Source organism: Egretta garzetta, unplaced genomic scaffold (assembly GCF_000687185.1).
Source record: "Egretta garzetta isolate BGI_Z169 unplaced genomic scaffold, ASM68718v1 scaffold117, whole genome shotgun sequence".
Classification (NCBI taxonomy): domain Eukaryota; kingdom Metazoa; phylum Chordata; class Aves; order Pelecaniformes; family Ardeidae; genus Egretta; species Egretta garzetta.
Window position 1 is genome coordinate 2,248,411 of NW_009260479.1, and position 6,000 is coordinate 2,254,410.

The following is a 6,000-nucleotide window of genomic DNA, read 5'->3' on the forward strand; positions in this document are numbered from 1 at the left end:
TCTGCCTATCCCTTTTCTCATTCTCTTAGATCACCCAGTTCATCTCTGTGATGGGGGAGGGAAAGAACTTGAAGAAGAATTAGCTTTAAATAATTCAAAAATTATTTGATGAAAATTTTGTATATGCATCATTGCTTAACATTTTTTTTTGTTTCTAATGTTGCATAGGCCTGAACCAGCTCTGAATTCAGGCAGTAACTGGAGAATTAAGCACCCCCTGGCCTCTTCTGCCAAAAACGTTCTTGTTTTCCAGGCTTCAGAAATGTGCAGCAGAAGTCTCAGGCACTGGATTTGCAATGACTGATCTGACACTTGGAAGTACATTGGGTCGTTTGGGGTTCATTTTCTGAATTTAGACAGAGCTCTAGGGACCTACAAGTTGTATTTAATTGCTCTTTAATTACTGACACAGACATTTGAACTATGGGATTATTAGATACTTGTATTTAGATTTTGAAAATACTTGTTTTAAAAGCCATGTTGCTTGCAAAATACATTTCATAAGTGATTTCTGTTGACCTGGCCTGAGTCTTGGGCTGTGCCCAGAGCTGTTGTCCACTTGGGCTTGGGTGTCCACTTCCAGATGCGCTCAAGAGGGGCAGATTTTCTGGGAGATAAGGGTGTCATTCAGCAGTTTATGAATCTCTGCCTCCCCTCTCATGCCTTTACGACACAAGAACTCAAGAACAGAGGGAAGGAGATCTATTTCTCACTAGTTGCTTTAGAAATGACCTTTTTTTTTGTTTTCCAGGTGATGCCCCGTGATGTTAGAGAAGAGACAGATTTGTTAGATCACAGGCTTCCATCTCCCAGAGTCCAGGGATTGTTTTCCATTTTTGCAGCGGTGTTTAACATTAAATAATTCCAGGTGAAGAGCCCTCAAGGGATTTATTCTGTGGCAGAATGAGCCTGTTAGGAGGGAAGTGTTCCCTGATATTCCATTTATATCCCCCTTTTTCCTTAAATACAGTACAGGCAGTCGATGGAAATACTCTTCTCAGCCCACCCTGAACAGTTCCCACAATCAGCACGGCTTCCCCCAGTTGCTAAGCATTTACAGGATTTTTCTGATATTAATTCATTCCATCTTCTGTGATCTGGGAGGGGTTTTGTGTAAAATCACTTACATGCTAGAGTGCTTTCCTCCACCCGAGATCTGCCATTTGATAGTCTCCTTGGGGCTCTTCAGTACCACGCTTCCGACTCCTTCCTCTCCCCCTTCTTTACAAGACAGGAGGCAAAGTCCCTTGGCAAAGCTGCAATTAAATATTAAAAGCTGATGTGGGAATGGGGATGGTGTGAACTGCAGAGCTGGCACTGAAGAGCAGAAGAGCTGAAGCCTGTCAGTTTGTCACCAGTTCCCCATAAAAACCCAGGTAAATTCAGATCCCAGCTGGGGCACCAATAGAAATCTAGACCCAAAGCTGGATTCTGATTTAGATGGAAATCTGCTGGAATCCCTCTTTCCACCTTGTCCCAGGTAGAGCAGAAAAGAACTCCTCTGCATGGGGATTTTTAAACGGATGCTTCTAGCGCAGGTCATGTATTCATCTTCCAAACCAGTGAGTTTTTTCAGCTCAGCTTGTGGTCCGCTGTGCCTGTGGCTTCACTGGGGAGGTTCTGCATGAGCTGCAGGAAAGAACGTCTCCCTGGGATGCTAACAGCTCTAGGGAATGCAAAAATAAAAGGTGGGCCAGGCCTTGAGGGAGGCAGGGTCCAGATGAAATAAGATGCAATAAATATTAGGGGCAAGTAAAGGCAGGACTGTCTGAGGGGATCTAATTTAGGCAACGCCAAAGTCTGATTAAAGTCAGAGTTTGGCAAAGGTAACCTCTTAGCCCTCTCTAAAAGTATCATGGCCACAAACAGAGCTGCTTTTGCACCTAAAAATAGCTGGGTTTCTATGAAGTTCTTTCTGGGGATTTATTCTGCGCACGCTGGAAAGTTGACCAAGCAACAAAGTCAGTGCACGAATAAGAGCAGATGAAATTGCATTGGTTTATAATGAACAAGAAGGGCTGCATTTGATATCAAAGGCTGGAAAATCATTTACCCAGAAATGCCTAAGCTAAGCAAGAAACCTTTGACATGAGGAGTGAGAGAGTTAGGGCAAAGCAGGGATCCGGATAAACAAACTGGCTGTCCCTGTCGTTATTTTACAAAATAATAACTTGCACTTTTCCGTATGTTCTGATTCAACCCTTACTGTAACAAAACCCCTTTATCAAGCTTTTATTCCAGCACCTAAAACCAACCGAGAAACATTAATGATTTTAATTCTCTGTCCTGTGGGCACAGTGAGTCTGATTCCACAGGGCAGACTCTTTTCATGCTATCAGTCGTGTTCCTTGCAGCAGTGCCTAAGGACCAGCCTAGAGCACAGCCCTGGCTTTGTATTTATGCCAGACTTGAACCCTTCACCCTTCTCCTGTGCTCCCAGGGTCTCCCTGACCTGCTGGATGTTTCCCATTGAACAAAATTCAGTTCCTGGAGGATTTTGTAGCATGCCCTGCACCGTAATGGGAAAATACCAGTGACTTTAGCAGTTTACTTGATGATCTTAAAGGTCTTTTCCAACCTAAATGATTCTATGATTCTATACTGGGCTATCAAAAGACAAGTCTGATGGAAGCTAGAAGGATTTTAGTTGCATGGGCCAAACAAGGCTCTGAAGCTGGGATGCTTCCTTGTTAGTTCTTTAATTTAGAGAGGAAGGATTTGGCTGACAGAACGAAACAATGAGCATTGCAGTTGGTCCAATAGTGAGTAATAGAGGCTGCTAAAAGACTCGTGAATTATTTCAGGAACTACAGCTATCCTGTTCCTCTCTCCATAAAAAGCCTGCATGGACACAATTCTCTGCATAGCTCCAAGGCACGCTCACTAGATAAAGTGTGTTTTGAACCTGTTTTTGCCAGGATTACAGTGCCTTAGGCTGGATCTTCAGCTACTGTCTCTGCTGGGGGCCTTGCTCAGCTCACAGTGATTTTAGCCTTCGCTGTTAGCGGTGCACTGGGTTTGCTCTGTTGGCAAGTGCCTGTGGGAGGATGGGAATAAATTGTTCATGCCGAGCAGATTTTGTGAGCTGAGAGGAAGAGGTGGGTCCCCGTCCAGCGAGGGAGCAATGCCTGCTGAGTTAGAGCTGTGCACACCTGCACACTGCTGAGCGGCCTTTTTTGCCCCTTGTTCCCCCCCATCTTTAAGCCCTGCTTTCCAGGGCAAAATCCCCCGAGCCCTATTCCCCATTTCTCATTGCATTATTTTCATGCTGCTGTAAGTCGCTCCACTGGTTTGTGTAGAAGAGTGCTTGAATCAGGTTGACTTGCCTCTAGGTACCAAATCATGGCAGTGAGTGACTAGTTAGAGGATGGAGAGACTGAATGTACCAGACCCCAAAACATTTTTTCCTCCCACAACCAAGGAAGGGAAATCATTACTCTTGAAGACTCTTGGGGTTTGCCTCTTGCCTTGCGAGAAGTTGGAAGAGGTCTCTTGTAGAAACTGGGAGCTTTGATGGGATGTGATTTCTGAGCTTCAGCAGTTTCCCTAGGTGGAGGTGATGGGGTAAAGAGGTGCTGTGAGGACCCTTCTGTTCATGTTCCTCTGTGGCCCCCAAATGCTCTTTCCAGTCACCAGCCCAAGCAACCCTTGCTCTGTTTGGGATACAGATTTTCTTTTGGCTGCTCTGCTCCTGTTCTTCAAGGGGAGCAAACAGCTCAGCACTGACTGTGCTCCTGGAAGGGCCTTTCCAGATGTTCTTGACTCTAAATAAAATGTGATGGCCTAGTATGCCAAGCTAGAAAGAGCAGTCACTGATACCTCCTCAGTTTCATAGAATCATAGAATCATTTAGGTTGGAAAAGACCTTTAAGATCACCAAGCCCAACCACTACCCTAACCCTGCCATCCCACCACTAAACCATGTCCCTAAGCACCTCATCTACCCTTCTTTTAAATACCTCCAGGGATGGGGACTCGATAGTTTCCCTGGACAGCCCATTCCAATGCTTGACAACCCTTTCATTGAACAAATTTTTTCTAATGTCTAACATAAACCTGCCCTGGAGTAGCTTCAGACCATTTCCCCTCGTCCTATCTCCTGTTACCAGGGAGAAGAGGCCAAGCCCCACCTCACAACACCCTTCTGCCAGGCAGTTGTAGGGAACAATAAGGTCTCCCCTCAGCCTCCTCTTCTCCAGGCTGTTCAACCCCAGTTCCCTCAGCTGCTCCTCATAAGACTTGTGCTCCAGACCCCTCACCAGCTTTGTTGCTCTCCTCTGGACATGTTGCAGCAACGCAATGTCTTTCCTGTAGTGAAGGGCCCAACACTGAACACAGCATTCAAGGAGTGGCCTCACCAGTGCAGAGTACAGAAGTTTCCTGCAGAAAAGTGGAAATGACCACATTACTTACGTGTGCCTCCATCCCAAGGACCCTCTATACAGTCTCACCCTCGGAGAGAAGATAGCTGAGAGTTTTTAAGAAGCCAGGCTGCACTTCCTGTCATTGTGACAAAGGGCCAAGTCACACCCTTTTCCCTCAAGCAATGGGAATTTGCATGCAAAAAATGCGAAGGGAGCCAGAAAGTCCTCCAGATGCTTCCATGATCCTGGGCAGCAAAATGATGCCACCTGCACCTTCCTCTGTAGGGTCACAACTGTTACAGCCATCCTTCTCCTGTGATTGCAACATATGCCTTCTCTAGGGCAGGGACTGGAGTTTTATTTCAGGCACTACGAGGCTTTATTGCTTGCCCAGGACTTCTCCTGACCACCATGCTATGAACGATAAGGTCTGATTTTTGCTTTTGTTTGCTATGGTCAGACACCCCCTGGGGACACTGATGGCACTCGGTTGGGTCAGCCGGGGGCAGAGCAGAGCATGCAGGCTGGAAGCTGCAGTTGGAACTTTGCACTGGGCGCTACTAATGGTTAACAGAGACAATTATTTCTAGCTGTGTCAAACGGACCGACCTAAGCCCACATGAGATTTGTGCTGACCAGACAGGGACCATAGTTTACATAACCACCTCTATTATTTTTTCTTCTGCTTTTTTTTTGCAGTTGTATAATGTTGTTTTGATAGCTGCATCCCCACTAAAAATGTGCATGTTCCTCTTTCGTTCCCCCGCCATGCGCCCAGCCTGCGTTGCTCCGCTGCATGCAGGTTTGTGCCCCACTTGTCAGCTGGCTGTGTGCGGGGATGGTGGGATGGATGGTGCAGGGCGCGGGCCAGCATGAGAGGGAATAAATCAGTTTGGGTGTGAATAGAGATCTGCTATTTGTTATAAACAGATTGATGTATAAAAGATCGTCTGAAAAATACTGGTTGTGATGCACATCTCATCCAGATTTGATCCCCTGATGGAATTTACAGTAAACTGCTTACAAGCAGTAGAAAAGAGCAGATTTTGCACTCTCCCCAGCATGTTCTCTCCATTTTTGGGGGTAAGGGGAGCTGTTTGCCTATGTGGCGTCAGGGTGGTGTATGTGGCTGCATTCAGAGTGATCCTGTAGCCGAAGGCACCGTGCATCTCTAGGGAGCTGATGCTGGCAGAGCCAATTTCTTTCCTTTGGTCTGCTGGGTAGGGCTCTGCACTAGCAGTTTACTAAGGATGGGTGCATTAGAGGAGGAAAAATCCCTGCAAAGTCTCCGGTATTGCTTTCTCTCCCCTCTCTGTCTTTTTCTTGCAGAGAGTATCTGGATCCTTGCAGTCATTTCCATAATTATTGGTTTCATGTTAAGTAACCAAAAAATTATCTATCAAATGCACATGTGGAACTAATGGGACTTATTTGAAAAGACCTGTCTTTGCATTACAGCTGGCACATCGCTCAGTCCATTTTAATGAGCTTCCACGGCATCGGCACGTGCTGGGGAGGGAGCTCACGTGCATGCTTGCCCCAGGCTGCCCATGACCCCCGGAACCATGGGGCAAACATGGGAAAACTGCTGCAAGACCCTCTGTGGATTTACACTCCCTTTGAATGCTCCATGCTG